The sequence below is a fragment of the Elephas maximus genome, chromosome 20, assembly GCF_024166365.1.
Source record: "Elephas maximus indicus isolate mEleMax1 chromosome 20, mEleMax1 primary haplotype, whole genome shotgun sequence".
Taxonomy (NCBI): Eukaryota; Metazoa; Chordata; class Mammalia; order Proboscidea; family Elephantidae; genus Elephas; species Elephas maximus.
The window spans coordinates 36,094,577-36,119,040 of record NC_064838.1 but is presented as its reverse complement, the minus strand read 5'-3'; the positions used below and the strand labels follow the sequence as shown (position 1 = coordinate 36,119,040).

The 24,464-nt window shown below is 50.5% G+C and overlaps 1 protein-coding gene across 1 annotated transcript in view; it reads right to left on the bottom strand.

The window, feature by feature from the left end:
* Window positions 1-22,096, bottom strand: part of SLC6A1 (solute carrier family 6 member 1) — a 53,237-nt gene extending 31,141 nt beyond the window's left edge. Inside the window, exon 1 of the mRNA XM_049861845.1 lies at window positions 21,902-22,096. The gene's annotated coding sequence lies outside the window, so the exon portion shown is untranslated. The remainder of the gene's footprint in view (window positions 1-21,901) is intronic.
* Window positions 22,097-24,464: the final 2,368 nt, after the last annotated feature.

Sequence of the window (24,464 nt, the reverse complement as noted above, 5' to 3'; positions counted from 1 at the left end):
TGAGCCTCAATTTTCCTATCTGTAAATGTAACTCTTACACTTCATAGGATTGTTGTGAGAACTTGAAGGGAGAGAATGCAAGGAAAGAGGCTGGCTTAGCCAAGAGCCTGGCACACAATAAACGCTCAATAAACAGCAGCTTAGATGGTTACTCAAAGAGATGTGAAGCCATGAAGCGCTTCGTAATTGAAAGGTATTGTAGGGAAGTGAGGACCAGTATTAGCTGAGTATCAGTGTATGGAAAATTCCAGGGAGGTTCACTGTGCAGGTGGGTGGCAGGTGCTGTGGGCAGCCCCTGGGGCAAAGTTCACCAAGCACTTCTCAGGAGGTCAGGGAAGGCTCCCTGCAGAAGGTGTCCTGAATGGAATATGGAGGTGGGAGGTACATCCTTGCCAGGGTGCAGGGCAGCTGGGGGTCTAGATGGGAGGCCCCAGTCCTTGGCCCCTCAGCCAACAAATAATGGGGCTTGGAACCAAAGCCTTGGTGGCCTCTTTCCAGGTCCAGGCTTATTCTGTACCACAGAGATGCACTCGGTCTACACCAACAGCCTACAGATGGAGAAAAAGGCCCAGAGAGGGCTAGTGGCACCTATGGTCACACAGCAGATGAGGTGTGATCTTTGCAGACCCCTGCAACTCCCAGCCCAGTGCACACTCTTACTCAGAGATGAAGACAAGCAGTTCAGTATCTTGGTGCGAACCCCTCCACCTCAACGCTCCTGAGAGGCAATCTGCATAACTACCTGCATCACCCAGGAGCATTTACTGGTTGCCTACTCTTTACAATACCTCAGTGTGACTTTCAAGTAAGTTACTTATTTCCTCCAAGTTTTTGCTTCCTCACCCATAGCAACCACTTCACACCATTATAAGGGCTAAATTTGAAGTTTTTAGCCTTGTGCCTGGCACAGCAAGTGTTAAATACATTGAAGATGAAATGACAATTAGTCCCCATTCCTCAGATGAGGACACTGAGGCTCAGAGAGGTCAAGTGGCCCTCCCAAGGTCACATAGGATCTGACCCAAGTCCTCTGACTCATAGTCTAGTGCTATTTCCTCAGCCTACAGGTGTCTCCCTGGCCTTTGTGACATTCTTGGAAGCTGTAATGGATTGAATTTTGTCCCCCCCAAAATACCAACCTCTATGCCTGTGGTTATAATCCCATTCCATTTGGGAATGGGTTGTCTTTGCTATGTTAATGAGACAGGATTAGTGTGGGGTGTGTCTTGAGTCAATCTCTTTTGAGACACAAAGTAGATTAAACAAGTCAGCAAAAAAAAGCAGAGATGGGGCGGGGGGAGATGTCCACCCACGTGAAGATCGCCCAGGAGCAGAAGCTCAGAAGAGACAAGGAAGGGCCTTCCCCCAGAGCTGACAGAGAGAAAGCCTTTCCCTAGAGTCGACCCACTGAATTCAGACTTCCAGCTTCCTAAACTCTTTGTTAAAGCCATCTACTTGTGGTATTTCTGTTAGAGCAGAACTAGATAACTCGGATAGAAGCCTTTGGACACAGCCTTAGGACCTCACCGAGCCTGCCTGCTGAGTGCCCAGGGGGAAGAGACGTGACTGCATGGAGATGAGTCGCCCAGCCTCACAACCCCTGTGACAGGTGAGGAAACTGAACAAGCCCTCCCCCTTCTGCTGGTACCTTTCGTTTGCCTGGGGTGCCTGCAAGATCATAATGTAGAAGACCAGAGAGCATCCACAACTAGAGTGAGATCAAAACCAACTTTGCACCTACTGGAGATCTGCTAAACCTAAAAAAAAAGTTCCTGTCGAGTTAACCCTGACTCATGGCGACCCTGTATGTGTCAGAGTAGAACTGTGCTCCGCAGGGATTTCAATGGCTGATTTTTTGGAAGTAGATAGCCAGGCCTTTCTTCTGAAGTGTCTCTGGGTGGACTTGAGCCGACAACCTTCTGTTAGCAGCTGAGTAGGTTAACCGTTTGTGTTACCCTGGAAGACTGGCTAGACCCACTGAAAGGTGAAGTAAATTCCAGGGGTCATGGTTCCCTTTCTTCTGTGGTCTCATAAAGAAAAAAAAAAAAAAAATCCCAACTTTTCATCAACAAAATGGGGAAAGGAAGAGTAGAGCTCAGAATATGGGGAATATGGGGAGGAAGTGAGCTGAACACACTTACCAATGAGCCAGGCCTTGCTCCAGATGCTTTATGTGTGGTAATTTGCTATCATCAACCCCCTACCCCAATTAACTGATGGGTAAACTGAAGCATGGAGAGGTCAAGTGATTTGCGAAATTGCCAAAGGTTGCCCATCTACGAAATATTAAAAAAAAAAAAAAAAAAAAAACCCAGACCCAGTACCATCAAGTCGATTCTGACTCATGGTGACCCCACATGTTACAGAGTAAAACTGCTCCATAGGGTTTTCTTGGCTGTAATCTTTACAGAAGCAGATTGCCAGGCCTTTCTTTTGCAGCACTGGTAGGTGGGTTTGAACTGCCAACCTTTAGGTAAGTATGAGATGCACCACCTTTTACTGGCAACCAAAGCCCTCTTGTGCCACCCAGGGACCTCACTGGGAACTAGAAGGGCCACAATTTGAACCCAGGCCCCGTGTCCATGCTCTTAACCACTCTACCCTGTGGTCTCGGGAGGGCCATGTGCTGCCCACAGAACCCCCCAGGCCCCATCTTCTAGATGTGCCACAGTGGCCCATTCCTAGCAGGCAACCCCCACCAGGACAACACCCAGCAAGGACGAGGCCTGCTGCTCTTTTTAAAAAAACCCAAGAGGCTGCTGGACCCGATCCTCTGCAGTCTGGCTCCAAAAAGGCTAATTTACCCCATGGTTGGGTCAGGCAAGCCATGCAGATGTCCAAGAAGCCAAGGAAAAACCACACGGGATCTAAGCTTGGAGCTCTAACGAGAGTCCCCCAGGAGGCAGCCTACGCAAGGGGCAGCTCTCCCACCAGGGAGGCCCCAGCTCTCCTTCAAGGGCAGAAAATACCACCGTAGGGGCATGTCTGCCAGGAAAGGGTCTTTTCCAGGGTTGACCTGGGAGGAGGAAGTGCTAGAGTTAGCTCCAAAGTCTAGAGTCACACAGACCTGGGTTTGAATCCCTGCTCCACAATTTGCTAGCTGTATGACCCTGAGCCAGTCCCTTCCCCTCTCGTGCCGTCCCTCTGTGTGCAAGAAGAGCAGGACTTCCATTTCTAATGCCTCTTCTGACTTCCATCCACTTGTCGATCTCATCCTGCTGGTCTCTCACACAATCAATGGTTTGTTAATGTCTGCTCTGGACCCTAACTGTCTGCAAGGGCCGATTGAGCACTTTGTTTTGTCAAAGCAATTTTCAGTCTCATCCAGGTTGTGTGGATTGTGCATCTCCAGGGAATCAGGTCCCGTCTGGGTGCAGCAGAGCATGAAGATGCGAGTCGGAGTCTGAGCTCTACCTCCACTGAGTCCTTGGCCAGCTGGGAGATGGGCCACCATAATGACATTCCATGTGATCAGTTTTTCCCCGGCACCCAGAGAAGGAAGGATGGTGCCCTGCTGAGGGGGCTGGGTTCAGGCAAGCAATTGGGAGAGGGTGGCATTTGGGCTGGCAGAAAGGGGGCAGGAAGGGACATGCTTTTTAAAGTCATGGTTAGAGAAGCAGGACCAGAATCTTAACCACAACCCTAACCGCTTTCAGTCTATTCCCAGGCAAGGAGAACAGGGTGAAAATGCAGAAGGTGCTGAGAGACAGCGAGGAATGTGGGCAGCTTGGGTGACTAGAACTTGGGGTGATTTGGGGAACGTGGCTGGGGAGGTGGCTGGTAGCAGGAAATGACCTGGAATGCCGAGAAAAGCAAGTGCATTTTATTCTGTAATAATGATCACACGAAAAGTTTATTAAGTACATTTCATGGATGATAGCATTTAACTCTCACAACACCCCACTGCACAGATGAGGAAACTGGCTCAGAGAAGAAAAGCAACTTGCTCACGGCCCCTGATCCAGGAGGCGGCAGCTTGATTCCACAGCCTGTGCTCCTAACCACTCCTCTCCACTGCGGACATGGGTGGCCATTCAGTGATCCTCAAACCTTTTAAGGTGGGGCAAGACCACATGGCAGCTGTGTGGAGGAGAGAGGAAGGCAGGAGACAGGAGGAGGCTGTTCTGATAGGGCTGGTGAGAGAGGATGGCCCCTCAACTGGGACAATGGTGGTGGGATGGAGAAGGCCTAGTGGCTGTATAAAATTTGGCCTCTATCCTGACTGATGGCCAATTCTTCTACCTTATCTTCCCAGCTACACTGTTCGCTCTGCACCAATGGCATCTTGGTCTTCAACTTGCCCCACTTCACCAAACAGTGGGAGACATGCACGTGCTCTTTTGAGTCCAGCCCTCCAAGACATGGCTAGATAGAGCAATAGATTGATAGATGATAGTTTGATAGAGATAGCGGCTGTTGAGTTGGCTCAGACTCATGGCCACCTTACGTACAACAGAACAAAATGTTGCCTGGTCCTGGATCATTCTCACCATCTCAGGCATGTTCAAGTCCATCATTGTGGCTATTGTGCCAATCCATCTCACCGAGGGTCTCCCTTGCCCTGGTTGGTCCCCTACTTCACCAAACACGATGTCTTCCTCCAGCAATTGATCCTGCCTGATGATGCGTCCAAAGCAAGCGGCATGGATTGAATTGTGTCCCCCCAAAATGTGTCAACTTGGTTAACCCATGATTCCCAATATTATGTGGTTGTCCTCCATTTTGTGATTGCAATTTTATGTTAAAGAGGATTAAGGTGGGATTGTAACACCCTTTCTAAGGTCCAATGTAAAGGGAGTTTCCCTGGAGTGTGGCGTGCACCATCTTCTATCTTTGTTGTTGTTGTTAGGTGCCGTGGAGTCGGTTCCGACTCATAGCAACCCTATGCACAACACAACGAAACACTGCCCAGTCCTGAGCCATCCTTACAATCATTGTTATGCTTGAGCTCATTGTTGCAGCCACTGTGCCATTCCACCTAGTTGAGCGTCTTCCTCTTTTCTGCTGACCCTGTACTCTGCCAAGCATGATGTCTTTCTCCAGGGACTTATCCCTCCTGACAACACGTCCAAAGTATGTAAGACGCAGTCTCGCCATTCTTGCTTCTAAGGAGCATTCTGGTTGTACTTCTCCTAAGACAGATTTGTCAGTTCTTTTGGAAGTCCACGATATATTCAATATTCTTCGCCAACACCACAATTCAAAGGAGTCAATTCTTCTTCTGTCTTCCTTACTCATTGTTCAACTTTCACATGCATATGATGCAACTGAAAATCCCATGGCTTGGGTCAGGCACACCTTAGTCTTCAAGGTGACATCTTTGCACTTCAACACTTTAAAGAGGTCCTTTGCAGCAGATTTGCCCAACGCAATGCGTCTTTTGATTTCTTGACTGCTGCTTCCATGGGTGTTGATTGTGGATCCAAGTGAAATGAAATCCTTGACAACTTCATTCTATTCTCCGTTTATCATGATGTTGCTCACTGGTCCAGTTGTGAGGATTTTTGTTTTCTTTATGTTGAGGTGCAATCCATACTGAAGGCTGTGGTCTTTGATCTTCATTAGTAAGTACTTCAAGTCCTCTTCACTTTCAGCAAGCAAGGTTGTGTCATCTGCATAACGCAGGTTGTTAATGAGTCTTCCTCCAATCCTGATGCCCCATTCTTCTTCATATAGTCCAGCTTCTCGTATTATCTGCTCAGCATACAGATTGAATAGGTATGGTGAAAGAATACAACCCTGATGCACACTTTTCCTGACTTTAAACCAGTCAGTATCCCTTTGTTCTGTCTGAACAACTGCCTCTTGATCTATGTAAAGGTTCCTCATGAGCACAATTAAGTGTTCTGGAATTCCCATTCTTCGCAATGTTAGGTAATTTGTTATGATCCACACAGTCGAATGCCTTTGCATAGTCAATAAAACACAAGTAAACATCCTTCTGGTATTCTCTGCTTTCAGCCAGGATCCGTCTGACATCAGCAGTGATATCCCTGGTTCCACATCCTCTTCTGAAACTGGCCTGAATTTCTGGCAGTTCCCTGTCAATACACTGCTGCAGCTATTTTTGAATGATCTTCAGCAAAATTTTTCTTGTGTGTGATATTAATGATATTGTTCTATAATTTCCACGTTCGGTTGGATCACCTTTCTTGGGAATAGGCATAAATATGGATCTCTTCCAGTCCATTGGCCAGGTAGCTGTCTTCCATATTTCTTGGCACAGACGAGTGAGCACCTCCAGCACTGCATCTGTTTGTTGAAACATCTCAATTGATATTCCATCAATTCCTGGAGCCTTGTTTTTCGCCAATGCCTTCAGAGCAGCTTTGATTTCTTCCTTCAGCACCATCAGTTCCTGATCATATGCCACCTCTTGAAATGGTTGAATATCGACTAATTCTTTTTGGTATAATGACTCTGTGTATTCCTTCCATCTTCTTTTGATGCTTCCTGCATCGTTTAGTATTTTCCCCATAGAATCCTTCACTATTGCAACTCGAGGCTTGAATTTTTTCTTCAGTTCTTTCAGCTTGAGAAACGCCAAGCATGTTCTTCCCTTTTGGTTTTCCATCTCCAGCTCTTTGCACATGTCATTATAATACTTTACTTTGTCTTCTCAAGATGCCCTTAGAAGTCTTCTGTTCAGTTCTTTTACTTCATCAATTCTTTCTTTTCCTTTAGCTGCTCGATGTTGGAGAACAAGTTTCAGAGTCTCCTCTGACATCCATCTTGGTCTTCTATCTTACAAGAGATAAAAGGAAAGGGAAGCAAGCAGAAAGTGGGAACCTTATACCACCAAGAAAGCAGTGCTGGGAGCACAGCGTGTCCTTTGGACCCGGGGTTCCTGTGCGGAGAAGCTCCTAGTCCAGGGGAACACTGTCGAGAAAGACCTTCCTCCTGAGCTGACAGAGAGAGAAAGCCTTCCCCTGGAGCTGATGCCCTGAATTTGGACTTCCAGCCTCCTAAGCTGTGAGAAAATTAATTTCTCTTTGTTAAAGCCATCCACTTGTGGTATTTCTGTTATAGCAGCACTAGATGACTAAGGCAGCAAGCGAGCTGGACAGAATTCTGTTGTGATCCATAAGTTTTTCATGGCTGATTTTCTGAAGTAGATCATCGGGCCTTTCTTCCTTAGTCTGGAAGCTCCACTGAAACCTGTCCACCACAGGTGACCTTGCTGGTATTCGAAATATTGGTGGCACAGCTTCCAGCATCCAGCCACATACAAGCCGCCACAGTAGTACAACACGACTGACAGACGGGTGGTGGCTCCATGACATAGGACGTTATTACAAGTCCTCAAGAAGCGGTTGTTTCTGAGAGGCAGGCACAGGCCTCTGAAGCAGGGATGTGCTGTGAAATGAAACATGAGACAAAAGAAACAGTTTGTAGTGTCTGCTGGTTCCTGTGGTGTAAATACTCCCACTGTGGCTGATGTCAAGGTACCAACATGGGTCATAGAGCTGGGCACAGATGCTCACCATCTGTGCTCATGGGCCGGCTCCAGCATACCCTGCTCCTGAAGCTTGTTTCCTCTTGCGGGGTGAGCCACACTCTCGAGGAGAAATTGGCCTTACTTCCTGAGTGGTCCATCTGCTGGAAGCCCTCTTTGATAGCTCTGCAGAAGGAAAACCCTGGACAATGCCTCCTTGGCTGGCACCAGCCCGAGCAGATACTGCAGCTGACATGTGTGCCAGCCAGTGAGGCCTGCTGCTGGAATAGAGAGTCAGCATCCTACACGGTGTGTTTAGACAAGAGCAACTTGTGGGCATGGTATCCGAGTGAATGAGTGGGTAGGGAGAGGAGAGAGGTCGAAGGGTAGAGATATAGAAGGGAGGAAGAAGGGGAAAAGAGGGAAGGAAAAGGGAAACAGGGAGAGAAGGAGCTGGAGAAGCAGAAAGACAGGAGGAGAAAAGAAGCAGAGGGATGAGAAGAGGAAGAAAGAAGGAAGAAAGGTGAAAGAACAGAAGGAAGGGAAAAAAGATGTGCTGCTCATTTCCTATGAGCAATACAGGTAGTCCCCAGCATACGATGTATTCGAGTTACAACGAACCACACTTACAACCGTCCTTTTTTTTATATCTTATCGTTAGTAATACGCACTACAGATGGTGCTGTAGCACAGAATTGGTGATGTCATCATATCTGTAAGTTTTTATGTCATGTTTCCAACCCCCAAAAACAAAGATGGGATATATAGGGATACCGATAATAAAATGCAATAATAATGAAAACTTGGAAGAAAAAATGAGGTGTTTGACTTAACGTGACAACCGACTTATGATGGAGTTGTCGGAATGGAACCCGGTCGTAAGTCGGGGACTACCTGTCCACTGCTCTACTCTACTCTTGAGATCTCGTTTAATCCTCATAAGGACCGCAGGAGAGAGACAGCCTGTGCTTTTGCAATAAGGATCCCGAGGTTTGCAGAGTCCAGGGTCACACGTAGTTGAGGAGCCAGGCCTGAGAACGTCTCTGCTGCTTTTCTCCTGCTGACTGGCTCTGCTGGACTTGCTGTGGGCCAGCCCATGGATCCTGGCCCTTCATGTAGGGCTGCTGCCTCCCCAAATCAACACGGCATTTATCAGGGATCCATGCTGTGCTGGGTCTGGTCTCAGAGCCCTCACAGTGCTGTTCCCGGTCACTGTTCCTTCTTCTCTCTCACTTTCCTTTGGCTGAGGTGGAACTTTCTGGAGGACTTCAGTTCCAGGAGATGCCTCTGAAAAGGCCCGGAGTGCCAGAAAAGATGAATACAGATCAGGAAATAAGGAGGACGTGACGATTACTTCACTTTTTTTTTTTAACATCAATCTTTGTCTTTTAAGGCACACTTGTTAGAAGACCACTGGGTGAAATAACCATTCTCTCCTGTTCAAGATGTGCTTGAATGACTCTGAAGGGCACTAGGATAAAGGCCCTTTAAGATCTACGATTTGGGAAAAAGAGAACATAACACTGCAGGGGCTGGCTGCACTCAAAGATGTTCTTTAATAAATCCCAGGCAGAAGTGCAGCCAAACACAGCACTGCCTCAGTGTCACAGACGGGAGGTACATCGAGGACGGTGGCCATGGATGGCTCCCCGTTCTTTATCAGCCTTCCACACCTGGGACTCTTCCGCTTCCCTCTCCTGACACCTCTGCAGGCTTCGTTAGCCCCATTCTAGAGAAGAACATGCTGAAGCCACAAAGATAAACTGCCAGGACCAAGGTCACACGAGGTCACAATAAGAACCACCAGGGATCTCAAACTAGTGGCCCCTGGGCCGAATGGGCCCCCCAAATGCATTTGATTGTGTGGCACCAGCTTAGACTTTTAAAACTGGAATTTGCACGCTTGCGGGGGCGGGGGGGGTGGCGGGCTGTATACGTTTTCCGGGTTATTCTAAGTCCCACCGTTATTATCGTCTCAGTCCCTGGCCTCATTACTCTTTTCTGTGAACTGTGATCTGCCTGGCCCTTAAAAGCCCTTGAGTTTGCAATCCTATTATACACGGTGCAATTTTAGTCACCCGAGAGAGCTCTTCCTCTAAGTGATAGAAGAAGGGTGAGAGTTGTGTTGCCCTTCCTAGGGGATACATCAGACTCTCGAGAGTGGCAAAGTCTAAAAAATCATGTTCATGTTATATTTTTATATTTGGAAAACAACGAACCCTACTGTTCTCAAAATATAAGCTTGGCTGCATTCAAAAATATCGAGAGACACTGCTTTAGAATATTTTGCAAGAATGAGGGGCACACGTTTTTTCAGAGCTGATGGAAGGTCCAACTCCAGAGTCTATTTTCCCACTAGATAAAGCTGATTTTATTTTTAAAAGACTCAACCGAATGCTCACTTTAGCCAAGGCATCTGTTCTTGACTCATGTACTTAGCTTTAGAAAGGAATCTTTATAGTACGAATCCCCCTTTTTTTGGAAAGTGAAAAAGCCCTGTCTAGCAAGAATAACCTACCCATTTGGTAAAATCATATTTGGGCAAATTTTCTTAAGTCCCTTGAACAATGAGCTAACCCATGAAGAATTTCCACTTGGGATGCCAAGGGTGATTAGAGGTTTGTCCTGAGCCCTGATGGAGGCAGGCAGAGCACAGCAGTGGTTAAGGGCCTTGGCCCTGGGAACAAGGAAACCTGCTCTTGAGCCTCAACTCCCATGCTGTGCGATAGCAGGTTAGTTACCTGACCTCTCTGTCTAAAATGTTGCTGCTGTTAGCTGCCATCCGGTTGATCCCTGACTCATGAAGATCCCACGTACAACAGAGTAAAATGCCACCCAGACCTGCACCATCCCGTGATCAGTTGTCGATTACACTGTTGTGATCCACAGGGTTTTCACTGGTTGATTTTTGAAAGTAGATTGCCCGAACTTTCTTCCTAGTCCACCTTAGTCTGGCAACTCTGCTGAAACCTGTTCAGCATCATAGCAACATGTAAGCCTCCACTGACAGACGTGTGGTGGTTGCACTTGAGGTGCACCGGCTGGGAATCAAACCTGGGTCTCCTGCATGAAGGCTAGAATTCCACCAATGTCCCTACCTGTCTAAAATCGGGATGATAATATCCTCCCTGAGGGACGCTATGAGGATTACATGTGAGACTACTTAAAGTGCTTATTAGTCCAGCATGCATTGTTACTGTTAGCTGCCATCGAGGTGCCCTCCGACTCATGGACACCCTACACACGACAGGATTGGACCACTGCGAGCCATAGGTTTTCATGGACTGATTTTTTGAAGTAGATCATCAGGTCTTTCATTTACATAGTAAATGCTTGGTACCTGGCAGGTATTATAACACCCAATTAGGGCTAGTGTTATTTGTTTTTAGGTAGCTGTGGACAGAATGCCAGAGTTATTTTAACCTATAGGCGAGAGATCAATACTAGGGAATTATGGGGGTCACAGGACCTGCTGATCAAATCAAATGCTGAGAGCAAATTATTCATTAAGCATGGTCCCCAAAGTGGACATGCTATGTACCCTGTAATTACCACATTTGTTAAAATCCTGGTTAAATGCCAGCTGTCTTCATTTGTCCATCACATGAGTCCTCAACCCTCTCCTGCCTGCACAGACGGGGGTGTCAGGATCCAGAATCTGAGGTCTTGGGCTCATTACTTTGCCCCCTGTCATCCAAGTCCAGGAACAGCAGAGAGCACACAACCGTCCCTCTCAGGGAACCCAGAAACAAGCTGCAGTCTCTGGACGTGGATTTGCTCAGACAGGTTTGAGGAAACAAACAAAGTGGTTGCTTGTATCCAAGTCACCAGGATTCCAGCTCTCACCCTCCCTTTTGAAACAGCCAAATGCCTGCGTCCAGCACTCTCCTTCCGTTTCCAAAATGGGATGGGGCTGCATGCCAGCTCAGCCTTTGCCAGCACGCAAATGATACACTTTGGGGTTTCTCAGGGTGTTAACCCCATGCTCTCAGCCACAATGAGGAAGTTAGATAGATTGAGCCAGGAGAGAGAAATGCAAGGCGTGGGCGAGGCTATTTACTTTGCAAAACCATTTGCAGCATGGGGTCATTGAGAGAGTTGCTGTATGAAGGTGCAATTTCCCCCGTGTGGACGCACGCAGGATTTAGGGACAGCACCTTCACTGTGTGTACACCAATCATGCTCTCCAAATGCAAAATATTGATAGTTATTTTTGGTGATGGGGACTGTTCATTTGTTCTACTGCCATTTACTAGCCTGGAATGAAGAGCCCTGTTATTCTTCTTTTCCTTGTTTTAGCCAGTTCCATGCTTCCAACTCCACAAATCACAGCTGATATATGGTTAGGAGCAGACCCTTCTCCTAGCCTCTCCCATTTGGTTAATAATAACAGCTACTGGTGACTGAGCTAGGGCCAGGAACAGGGCTTGGTGCTACATTACCTTATTTGGTCTCATAACAATCCTATGAGGATTGCAGATGAGGAATCTGAGGCTCAGAGAGGTGAAGTGACTTGCTCAGGGTCACACAGCCAGGTAGTGGTAGAATGGGGTTTGACTTTGGCTTCAAAGCTAATGCTTCTACCTACCTTGCCATATTGCATCCCTGTTTCTCTTGGGCTGGAATTCTATCATTCCTGGCCCAGCGGAATCTCCATCAACACTCTCCTCAGCAGCCTTTAGAGAGGTCTAGACACTCTGGAGGAGCCCTGGCAGTGCAGTAGTTAAGCCTTCAGCTGCTAATCGAAAGGTCAGCAGTTTGAACCCACCAGCCACTCTATGGGAAGAAGATGTGGCAGTCTGCTTCCATAAAGATTACAGCCTTGGAAACCCTATAGGAGCAGTTCTGTCCTATAAGGTCACTATGAGTTGGAATTCACTCCATGGCAGTGCTTTTAGATGCTCTTTGTGCAGGGCTTAGAACTGGCTCCCTCCTGAGTCCTTGTCCTGTCAGCATCCGTCCCCTTGCAGCACCCCCTTCCAGGCCCTCCTTTTCTTAGAGGCCTGGGAGACAGTGGCAGCCTAGGTTTAAATCCCAGCTGTGCCCCTTTTCTGGCTGTGTGACTTGAGTCAAGTCACTTCTCTGAACCTGACTTTGCACCTCCATCAAATGCAGGTGATGAGCCCTTTCTGACAAGGTTAGAGGGAGGGATGAAACATGGCTGGTTCCCCACTGCTGCCCCCCGCAATTCCCAGCCTCTTTCTCGGGGAGCTCCAACCCCAGACACAGTCTCCTCTGCTCGCTTGCTCCAACAGCTCCCGAATCAGCATTCAACACACATTGCTCTGCCTTGTGCAGCGCCATTATTTCCCAAGGACACAGGCTCCGTTGTCACGGCAACTGGAGTCCTTCCACCAACTCTATTTAATAATTTCTCAACAGCGGAGCTGGGCTGGTTTGGGGTAGGGGCAAGAGCACTGGTCTAGGGGTTAGAAGCTCTGGGCCCTGGGACCTACTGGCCCTCAGAATCCTCCCCTCTGGGCCTGTTTATTCACATATAGTACAAAACCAAACCCTGTTGCCGTCAAGTCGATTCCGACTCATAGCGACCCTTTAGGACACAGTAGGACTGCCCCATATGGTTTCCAAGGAGTGGCTGGTGGATTCGAACTGGTGACCTTTTGGTTAGCAGAGGGCACTTAATCACTGCACCACCAGGGCTCTCTGTGCCACCAGGGCTCCACAGGGGTCTCTGAATTTGTGGGTTTTGTGACTTTCTCTGGCCTAGAAGAATTTGATAAAAACAGCTTTTTCAGTCCAGGAAGCCAGAAACAGAGAGTCTCAGCTTCCATGTTGTATGACTGCAGGTAAGTTCCCTGACCTCCCTAAGATCCCCAACTCACGGTGACCCCATGCACAATGGAATGAAACGCTGTCCAGTCCTACGCCAGCTATCCCCATGATCTACGTGAGCTACAAGAGGTGGGTTGGAGGGTTGAGTGAGATTTTAAATCCACGGGAAAAACCAGAAGCTTCCTTTGGTTACTGCAGTCCCTCCTTCTGCTGAATTGCCCCGAAAATGTCACTTACAGGCACGCACATGATCTCTGTAACTCTCCAGGTTCAGGACTGGGGTTGGTTAGTAAACATAGTTTGCCTACAGCCATCACAGCCCTCGTGATCCCCGTCTCGCAGATGTGCAAACTGAGGCTCAGAAAGGGCACAGGGGTTGCCTTGGTGACCCAGCAAATGGAAGCTCAAATCTCCCACCACATCATGCTGTCCCACAGAAGTAATGCTGAGTTGACTTCAGAGAGAGAACCTCCCACCTGCCCTGTCCCTCTGTCCCACCTAGCCCATGGATGAGCTTGCTCTGGCCACTCTCTGCACGGCCTCTGGCTCTTACAGGGCTCTCCTCCCCTGAGGAACCACATGGACAATCAGAAAGGAAAGGTAAGCACCTACTTTCTAGATGTTCCCCACTGTGCCAGGTACTGGAGACAAGGGAAGACACAGTGTTCCTGCTCATAAGGGATTTCTGGCCTTGACCGTGAGCAGCTCCACAAAGGCAGAACAATGCCTGGTTTCTCTCTATAAGCCTGGCATACAGCAGGTGCTCAAAGTTTGACTTGGCCCAGCTGTTTGCCCACATCTGCCACTGCAGGTGACTTGTCTAGAGATTCCCCCAAAAATCTCCCAGAGCAGCCACCAATGACCCCAGCTCAAGGAGCCACTGCGTACCCCTGCTGGGGAAGGAACCAGTGTGAATGAGGGAACCCATGGCTCTGTGACTCCCACCCAGGCTCCAGAGGTTGAGGAGAGGGCGGTTCTGCCCAGCCCAGGCCAATGCCACTGTTCGAAGTACAGCCTTTGCCAGCCCAGCAGTGCTATTTAACTCCTCCAGGCTGGCGCTTTCATTTAATACCCACGGCATAATTAACAGTGCCGCATCTGCTCTGTCATTAGTGGCATTCACCGCCATTTGGAGAAAGGGCTCTTATCTCCCCCAGTCATTAGTCTTGGGGAGGCTATTATGGGGGAAATGGAAGAGGAGAAAGGAAGTGGGGCATGCAGCTTGCCTTCCCCCTGCCCAGACAGCCGGCATCCACGGCTGGCCGGAGCAGCAGGCTGTCCCTCCAAATGATTGTCCGCCCAAACTCCATCATTTTACGGACCAAGAAAGCAAAGCCCAGAGAAGGCGGGAACCTGCCTGGGCTGGAATCTGCTGTCAGATCTCAGGTCTGTGAGTCCAGGTTTTGGGGTCACACAGACCCAGGCGTGAGTCCCAGCTTTGCCATGTGTCAACTGTATGACTCTGGGCAACCACTTCAGCTCCGTGAGCCTCAGTTTCCTTATCGAGGATCCTGGGACAAAGCTTGTAAAATACCTAGCTCAATGCCCAGGAAACAACAAGAGCTCAATGACTGGGAGATATTGTAATCATCTGACTCAGTCTATCGAAAATGTGAAGGACCCCGGGTGGTACGAACAGTTGCACTCAATCACTAACCTAAAGGTTGGCAGTTCAAACCTGCTCAGCAGTGCAGTGGAAGACAGGCCTGGTGATCTGCTTCCATTAAGATTATAGCCATGGAAACCCTATGGGGCACAGGTCTACTCAATAGGGTCTCAGTGGATTGGAATCAAGTTGATGGCAATGGGTTTGGTTTTGAGGTTTACAGTATTTAAAATGTAGTGTCCCTGAGTGGTACAAACAGTTAATGTGCTTGGCTGCTAACCAAAAGGTTGGCAGTTCAAACCAACTCAAGAGGTGCCCTGGAAGAAAGACCTGGCAATCTACTTCCAAAAAATCAGCCACAGAAAACCCTATGAGGCACAGCTCTCCTCTGACACACATGGGGTCGCTATGAGTTGGAGCTGACTGGAAAGCAATTGATCATTTAAAATGTATATGTAATACACGTATGTACTCACAGTTCATCTTTACAGAATACTCCTCAGGGAGACTAATTCTTCCCCACCCTCAAGTCCCTTTTTTTTTTTAAATTATAGGTGAGTCCTTGATTTCAAGTTTTGGAAACATCCAACTTGAGGGCCACAGGGCTCAGCCTGCCAAGCACTCCAGCTGGCTCAGGCAGCAGCGAGGTTAGACTGCGGGGTCGGAGCTCAGAGAGCTTGTGGGATGCTGGCAGCGTCTGGCTTTCGTTGTTTTTGTTTTGTATTGTTTCACTTTGTCTTAGCCTTTCCATGGCACAGTCGGAGATGACAGAGTCAAGGTCCCCACCACTCCCTCTCACCGTGATCTCAAATCAGGGACTTTTCAGAGGCGGGGGTGGGGGGATGGCATCAGCAAACCTGGGTTCAAATCCCCGCTGTGCAACCTTAGGCGAGCGACTCCACCTCCCTAACCTCAGTTTCTCCCTCCAACGGATGGGGAGCAGCAGCTACCACCCAGTATTGTCCTGAGGTGGGACGAAGTCATGCCCACAAGCTTCAGACAGGGTCTGGTACCAGGAGGCCCTTGACACTCAATGGCCAGGCCCTCTCCTCATCCATACAGGCAGGGGACACGGAGAGCCCTCAGGTCCCCCTGCCTCCCCCTGCACCCTGAGAGAAGCTCGCAGAGCTCATGACATTTCAGAAGCTTCAGCCCTGGGTGGTTGTCCAAAGGCAGAGGGGAAGGGGGACAGTGACAAGAGTCTCCTCCCCTTTCCCACCCTCTGGGCTGGGCCTAACTCAGAACCGCACAGCCCGCTCCACCCAAGGGTCCTCAACAACCAGGGCTCCTGCAGAAGCCTTCCCCCGACCCTTCCAGGCTACCAAGGCTCCGAGACCTTAATAGACTATCTCCAGGGGCCATAATTCACCCCAGTAAGTGCATGTGTGTCTGAGAAAAATCGTCCCTTCCTCTCCCCCAAGTCTGGCCACCACTGGGGGCCCCCTGGCCACATGATCACAGTTTAAACTCCAAACTCTGGGCACAGTCAAGGAGCTGTTCGTTAGCCTCTGATCAGAGCTCAGTAAGACCAGACAAGGTGCCGAGGTCCTTTTCTCCAAACCTCATAACCTGCCTCCCACACTGCCCCGCAAAACCTGCCTGCTCCGTCTTCTGCGGCTGCTGGAGCTGGGCTCTTCTGGGCCCCTCTGCACAGGGCTACCTAGAGAATTAGGATCTGGGCTCAGTGAAGGTGATTCCTATCAGCTGAGAAACCAGAGGTCAGAGGTGATGGTGTTTGGGGGGTTGCTGTGCCTCAGTTTCCCCATCCCAAAGATGGAGATAATAATGGTAATAATAATAATATTACCTTCACCTTGAACTTCCAGGGCTGTTGGCAAGCTTCAACTGAAAAAGCACTTTGAACACTGTAAAATTCTGTATCGGTGCGCATGTAATGGGCTTCCTTTGAGTCAAGGTGATTCTGATTTGAACTTTAGGAGAAAATTAGCTTTTAAAAATGCTGCTCTTTGTTTGGAGAAGATTCTTCTCCAGGTTATCAAGGACCATGTTTTCTTCTCCCCGAACACTTCATATAGGATTAAAAAAAGCAGCTGCAAGGGCTTTTTTTTTTTTTTTGCAAACTGTAGCATGCTGTTCTCATAACCAGGAGCTCTGCTATCAGTGTAAGTCCTAGAATCCACAGTACTGATACCAAATGTCTTTGCTCTCACCACTTTGTTGCTGCTGCCCTCTCCCTGCACAGAACCTCCTTACCAGCCAATAAGGCCATGAGAGGAACCTGCTGTCAATGCCTTTCAGGGCATCTCTGACCTTGAATGTCCCTCTAGCCAGGGCTCAGTTATCTCAAGAGCTGGTGTAAGACACTGATCTTGTATACCAGGCAGCCGACAGGTGGGCAGAGCTGCAGGTCACTGTCCAAGGCAGACACCAAATCCTGAATCCCCCCATCTGGCCTGTGTGCTGGGATCCCAGCCAGCCCTGAATCTGAGGGCCCCTTTTGCAGTCAAGAGGGCCCCTGGCACCCTAATGTGGCCCGTTCTACCTAGCTGCGCACTACCAGCTTCCAGAGAGCCACAGCCAATCACTCTGCAAGACCTGGCCTCCTTGTAATTTTCAGTTTGTGAGAAATGTAAAAATAGAAGGCCATTTGCTATAGGCAGCTCGCATCGAATCGGACGCCTCTTTCATGTCATGTCAGATCACAGTAAATGGAGCTGATGGCTTCTGCAGGCCGCTTTCAGTGGCTTCCTGAGCAGCAAGATGGTGGTGACCAATCGGGGGACACCCTCGAGTTAGGTAGAAAAAGGTGGCTGTGTGCACATCGGTACCAGCTGTAAATGAAGTTAAAGTCTAGGTCACAGGAATGTTGTAATAGGCTGGGCTCCTGAGTTCGAATCCCAGTTCTGCAGCTCAGCAGCGAGGGACTCTGGACACAAACTCACCTCTCTGAGCCTCACTTACAAACAACAGCTATCATACCCTCCTGCCTCCCAGAGCTGTGGCCAAGCTCCACTGATGGAATTAAAAACGAAGTGCTTTGTATACAGAAAAGCCGGTTAAACAGGGGAGTGGTTATTCCCTAGTGGGCAAGGCCAGAGGCATTGCAGTGGGTTTGAGCATGTTAGGCATGAGTTGGGACTCAAGTGCTCTTTACAAGCCCAGCAATCCTGGAGCAAGTGCCTTAACCTTGCTCCTCTGCAGTTTTCTCCTATGTCGGGGACAATGAGAGTATGTACCTCCCAGGGTTTTGTAAAAATTAAATGCAATAATCTAAGTAAAGCCCACAGCACGCTATCCTGCACATCAGCTTGCAACAACTGTTCTCCATTCCTTATTAGGAAACCCTGGTGGTGTAGTGGTTAAGAGCTACAGCTGCTAACCAAAAGGTTGGCAGTTTGAATCCACCAGGCACTCCTTGGAAACTCTATGGGGCAGTTCTACTCTGTCCTATAGGGTCGCTATGAGTTGGAATCCACTCGACAGCAGTGGGTTTGGTTTTTGGTTTTTTATTCCTTATTGAGACTATTGTCATTGGAACAAGTTTTAGTTTTTTTTTTCTATCTGTTTATGGCTGCATCTGAAATCTGTATTGGAATATCACAGCTTGCCTTCACACCTATTGCCTCTGCCAGGGAACTCTTACCTCCGCCTCCCACTGCCTCCTCCCCCTGTTCCCATCCATGGTAGGGTGGGTCTCCAGGCGAGCAAGGAGCTGAGAAGAGGGTAGATGTTCAGAAGACTCAGACACAGTGCCTGGGAAGCCCTGTTCTGGGGGTTCACATCTGGCCTGCCAGCCTTTCCCCTCTCTGGTACCCATCTCTTTTCCTCCACCTTCCAGTGACCTTCAGAGAATGGGGCAATGCTGGCCCAAAGGATGCCCCGCGCCGGGCCAATCTGAGTAGCTGGTGGTGCTGAGGCATGCCAGGGAGTGTGGACAGCGGCAATCCCATCAGCCAGAGGGGCCCTGCTGCTGTTTGCAATTGGAGTCAATTCAAGGTTGTTTTCATCCCGGCAGGGGCTGCACTCTGCCCACCATTCTCTGGAGCAGAATGCTCAGCATCTTTGCACGGATGAATTGAAGGGGCAGTTCCCACACAGGCAGAGACAGGCCAGCTGACGTTCACATTTCTGTTCCCATTTCGGAAGCGAGGCGATTAAGTGGCTTTAACTGGATTTGGCATTGGGGCTGCGCTGGGGGAGAGGGCTACTATTTCAACAACCAAGGGGAGGCTATGTGCACCTTGGGCCAGGTGACAGGGACAGGCTCTGGGCTCCCACCTGCTCCCAAGGACAAAGGGAACAGGCTACAGGGTGAAGGTGGCGGGAGATGGTGGGCAAAGCTGAGTCTCTAGCGGGGCTGACATCTGCCTGTGATCCATGAGCAGCCTGGGATGTTGTTATCTCAGCTGCTAAGCTCATAGCCGAGCCAAGGAATGGAGTGGTGTTTTCATATGATGGCAAGAAGCACCTGGCATTTGTGCTTTATTTAATGTTGCTGTTAGCATACACCAGAAGGGTAGAGGAGCAATGCTCAGATGACAGGCCCGATGGGCCTCAGCTGTCAACCATCAAATCCTGTCCTCAGCACCATCAAGATGTGAAAACCAAGGACCAGAGATCCAGCAATGAGCAAAGTGTTGGCCTGGGGACCAGAAGAGCAGCGTTCAAATCCCTGCCCGGCCTCCTCCTAGCTGTGTGACCTTGAGTGAGTCACTTCACCTTTTGATACCATGGTTTCTTCCCCTCTGAAACAAGGATAAGAAAAGTACTTGCTGCATGCTGTTGTTCTAGGGATAAAATGAGATCCTATATAAGTCTAGCACATAGGAAACTTCCAGTAGTTATTCCTTCCTTTAAACAGGGAAGAGGACTTACTCAAGGTCACCTGGTCAGAAAGTGACAGAGCCCCAGCTCACAGTGAGCTCTCATCTAGGGCTCATTCTTGGCCAAGGCCTCAGAAAACCAAAAAACCAAACCCCTTTCCTTGAGCGGATTCTGATTCATAGAGACCCTATATAAAAACAAACAAACAAACCAACAAACCCACTGCCTTCGAGTTGATTCCGATTCACACAGAGTAAAACCGCCCCATAGCGTTTCCAAGGAGCGGCTGGTGGATTCGAACCGTTGATCTTTTGGTTAGCAGCCGAGCTCCTGGTTCAATGAAACAGGTAGATATTGCAGGTGGGTCCATGCTAGTGCTGCCATCACCTTCCATCCTTGTGTGCTTTACTCTAGACATTTATTGAGTGCCTGCTGTGTACTGGACAATGCGTAAACAAATTCAGCATTCTGCTTCTCGGGTTGCCAGGCACGAAAAATGCCGGTGGACAGGAGAGACTGAGCAATTGTGCATCCTTCAGCTTTGACGGGCTTGATTTTTCCTTGTCTCAGTCCTCTAAGCTGCCTACTCCTTGGTCTCTAGACCCCCATTCCACCCTTGCCCCAAATTCTCTGGGAACCCACTTCTCACCAGCTAGAATAGAGGGTCCCACATCAGAACCTATGATCTCCTCTTTTCCCTCTCTCTCGTGTGGCTCTTAGTGGTCACCTCACTCTCCAGATGCTCTGCCAGACAAGCCTGGCTGTGTCCCGGCTGCCCTGGACTCACCGTTTGTCCTCCAAGGACTGGCCACTGAGCTAGCGCTTGGCTGGGGGGAGAGTGCTTTCTTTGTTTGCCACCTGACAATTTATTTCTGAGGCTGGAGTAAGTCTCAGCCATTTTGCCCCTGCTGTTGTGGAAGAAGGTCCCTCCCACTACCCCAGGGACTTTAACCTCCAAGTTCTCTTTGCCCTGCTCTGCCTGGTGAGGGTCTGAGGCTGCTCCAACCAGGACAAGAGCAGGCACTGGGTCAAACCTTTGCAGAGAGAGTGCTCCAGAGGAGAGAGAGAGAGAGGAGAGCAAGATGCCTATAGTTCTCACTGACCTCCTTTGTCTTGGAATTTGGGAGTTAGGGTAGCCTTCTCAGACTCTCTTATGAATACAATTTCCCCTGAGTTCACAGAGTCTAGGCAGTAACCAGAACACTGCACCCCTTCTCTCATCAAACACCCACCTGTGCGTCACAGAAAAGTGAATATCAACCTCAAATCCCACTATGTTGCTGACACAGTCTCTAATTTCTGGGGGGCTCACAAAGCTCAGGAGCCATTTTATTCAGTGTCCCCCCCCCCCCCCCGCCCCCGAGCTCAGCATGGGGATGAGGCTGAGCTTTTTAAAATCCAATTTTTTTCTTTGCGGGGTCGTGTCTATTTGGGACCCGGTTAGCTAGAGCCTCAGTGGGAAGCGCCGCGGTCCAAATGAGACGTCTAAAGATGCAGGCAAACGTAGAACAGGGCATGTGTGGGTGCCGCCCGTGGGGACCGCGCACGAAGACCCGAAGGTCATTGCCCCGGGATAACCGCGGCAGGCAGTGTCCTCCCCATCCCCCGGAGCAAACGCGGGGAGGACAGGCAAGGGGCGAGGGCGGTCCTCGAGCCCTCTAGGGGCCCCCTAGCCCCCTACCCCTCGAGAAAGAAGGGGTAAGTGGGAGCGTGGCGCAAGCTGCGGCGTTCAGCCCCAGCGATGTTGCGGTTTTTAGCCAGCATTTCTTGAGAGCTTGAGCTGGCCCAGGACGGGAACAAGTCCCGTCTCCAAGTCGCCCCACCCCATAGCTCTCGGAGAATCGAGGGGCAAAGCTCCATCTCGGCGCAGCTGACCCGAGACACAGAAGTGGCGCACGGCACCCAAAACGCTCTTCCTATAATCCATTCCCCAGTCCCCGGGCAACCCCTGGGGAATAAATGGGAGCGCTCTGACGGCGCCAACTGAACCCAGCAACAGCTCGAGGGTCTCGGGGCCACGGGGACAGAGCAGGAGAGCCTGATCTGCGTGACTCTCTCGCGAGCCCCCGCACTTCCCAGGGGAATGGCTGGGGCGCACGTCGGCGGTCGCAGCGGCGCCCCGGGCTCTTCCATGCGGCCCCAGGCGAGCCGAGGCGCCGGGCTGGGAATCTCCAGGTGTCCGCCCCCCCACCCGCCGGCCCTTGGCTCGGGGCGCCCGCCGTCCTGCCCGGACCGTCTCGGGCTCTGCGCCCCGCGCCCCGACGCCGGCCACCCCTTCCTACCTGCGGCCCGGGCTGCACTGCCCGAGGCGGGCGCAGCGCGGGCCGGCTGGGCCGTTGCTGTGCGCTTTGGCGCCGGGGCCGCTCTGGGCTCGGGCTGCGCTGCGCTCCCGGCTCCGCGGCTCCTCGCTCGGCGAAGCTCTCCCGCAACCTCCCGCTCGCTGGGTCTTTCGAGGGCGGGCGGAGGGACCCGGGGAAGGGAGAAGGGCGGGGGAAGGAGAGAGGAGGCGCGGGAGGGGGCGGGAGGGAAAGGCGGGGCCGGCGCCGTGAGCCCGCCCCGAGGGGAGGGCCTGCCCGCGCCGCCCGCCCCCCGCCCCTCAGCCCCCACCCCTCCGTCCGCTACCCCCCTGCCTCCCCGCCTCCCCCGCCCGCGCCGCCCGCCGCCGCCCCTCCCCCACCCATCCCAGGCTGTCGACGTGCAACTTCCCCTCAGCAGCGGCCCCTCCACTCCGCCTCTCCCCCCCTCACCTTCTTCGCCTCCCTTTCTCCCTTCTTCCCTCTCCGTCTCGCATTCCCCCTTCCCACTCTCCCCCCATCCCTCATCCCCTCTCTCTCCTTCTCCCCTCCTTTCCTTTCCCAACCCCCCTCTTCCTGCAGCGCTGCTGCTCTCTCCCCCTCCTCCTTCCTTTCGCAGTCCTTCCCATGCAGTCCGTTGGCCTCTTCCCTGCCTTGGGCTGTGGGCTTGGGCTGTCTGCCCACCTGTCTTGGTCTCTGTCTCCCTGTCTTTTTCCACGTGGATTTCCTTCTTGGTTTTTTTCTTTCCAGCCTTGAGGGCTGCTTCTGTGGGTCTGTCCTTGTGTCTGTCTCTGTAGCCCTCCACTTTCTCTCCCTGGGTAACAGGTCTTGTCTCTGTGGGTAGGTGGTGGGATCCTGCCCCCTCTCTGCTTTCCCTTACAGGGGCAGCCTCCCCTGCCTGTTACACCTGGGAACAAAGGTTCTGCTCTGGAGTTACCCAGGTTGCTGGGTGGGAGGGGGGGTGCGGGTGTTGGGTTGGGAAGGACTCCCTGTCTGCTCCCAGGGGCTGGTCATGGAAACATAAGTGTGTATCTGTGTGGGCGGACAGATGGATAAACAGGTGACTGAAGAGTGAAACACAGCCAGGCTGTGCCCTCTAGGCCAGGGATGGTGGCAGAACCCCAGAGACACCTCCTTCCAGCCCCAGAGCTTTAAGGGGTCACGGCAGAGAAGCTTCCCACCTATCCAGTCCCAACCCAGCATCAGAGGACTCCCCCTACCCCCACCAACTCCCACCCCCCCACCCACTTTCACAAAGGCTCTTGGGAATGGGTCCACATCTGCCCTTCCCTCAGGGTGCCCCAAGAACTCACAGAAAGGATTCCTTTTCTCCATCCCCAGCCAAGCCTTCACTCCTCTCTCTCTCTGCAGCACTGGCATTTGCTGACTGACCCCCCCGCCCTCCCCCTCCTTCACCTCCCTGTCCCTCCCTCTCTGGTCATCCATCCTGGGGTCCCACAGTACAGTGCTCCTCGAGGTCACCCTAACTTCTGTCTCCTTCCCAGCACTATCACCCACCAGCATGAAATCTTGGTGTCTTCCTGACCTACCCATTCCCCCGTCCTCCATCTCACTGGTTACCAGATCCTATGTGCTCATGACCTCCATTAGCCTTTCAAATAAATATTTATTGAGTTCCTTCTATATGCCCGGCACTGTCCTAGGCTCTGGGGACCCAGTGGTGGACAAGACAGACCACAGACCTCAAGGCAGTCCCAGACTGGAGGCATAGACAGGCTTTCATCAGACAGTCACACAGTCCAGAGTAACAAGTGTGGCCAGAGGCGCACATAGCAGAGGATCCCAACCCAGCTTGGGATGGTCTAGGAAGGTTGCCTAGAGGAAATGCCATTTGTGCTGAGGTTCAGAGACTGAATAGGAGCTGTCTGGATGAAGATACGAGAAAATGACAACAAGTAAAGGTATGAGAGGAACAAGAAGGGAGCCTATTTTTGTTTACCTTGCATTCATTTCTCCTTCTTCAGGTGACTATACCTTGATTTTCATTTGGGGAACTTCTTTCCCCTCCTCCACTCATATTCATATGGTTGGGGGGGGGGGTTCCTTACTTCCAGAGGTAGACATGTGACCCAGGCATAGCCAATCAGAGCACTACATTTCACTGGCCTCAGTGAGGGGACAAGCAGCATATGCTGGTCCCATCGATAAAACTACTGTTAGCAGTAAATTTTATTACCACCAGGGTTTCTAATGTTGGCAGTCATCTTTGCCACATAGGATCTTCTCTAGAAGATCCTACCTGAAAATGAAGCCAAAATAGAGGAAGGCGAAACTGAGGGATGGTGAGTGGACTGAGTCCTGATAAATATTGTTTGAGTCCCTGGATCCAGCCATGCCTGAAGGCGGTCCACTTATTAAAGTTAGTAAGTTTTTTTCCCCACTAATTCAAGTTTGATTTCATTTATGTTCAACTTATATAAGTTCATTTATATAAAGGAATAATAGCCACTCCCATCCCCCTTTCTTCTTTCATGTCTCCTGGATCACCTCACTCATAATTGTCTCTCTGTTTTCCTACATTCATCATCAG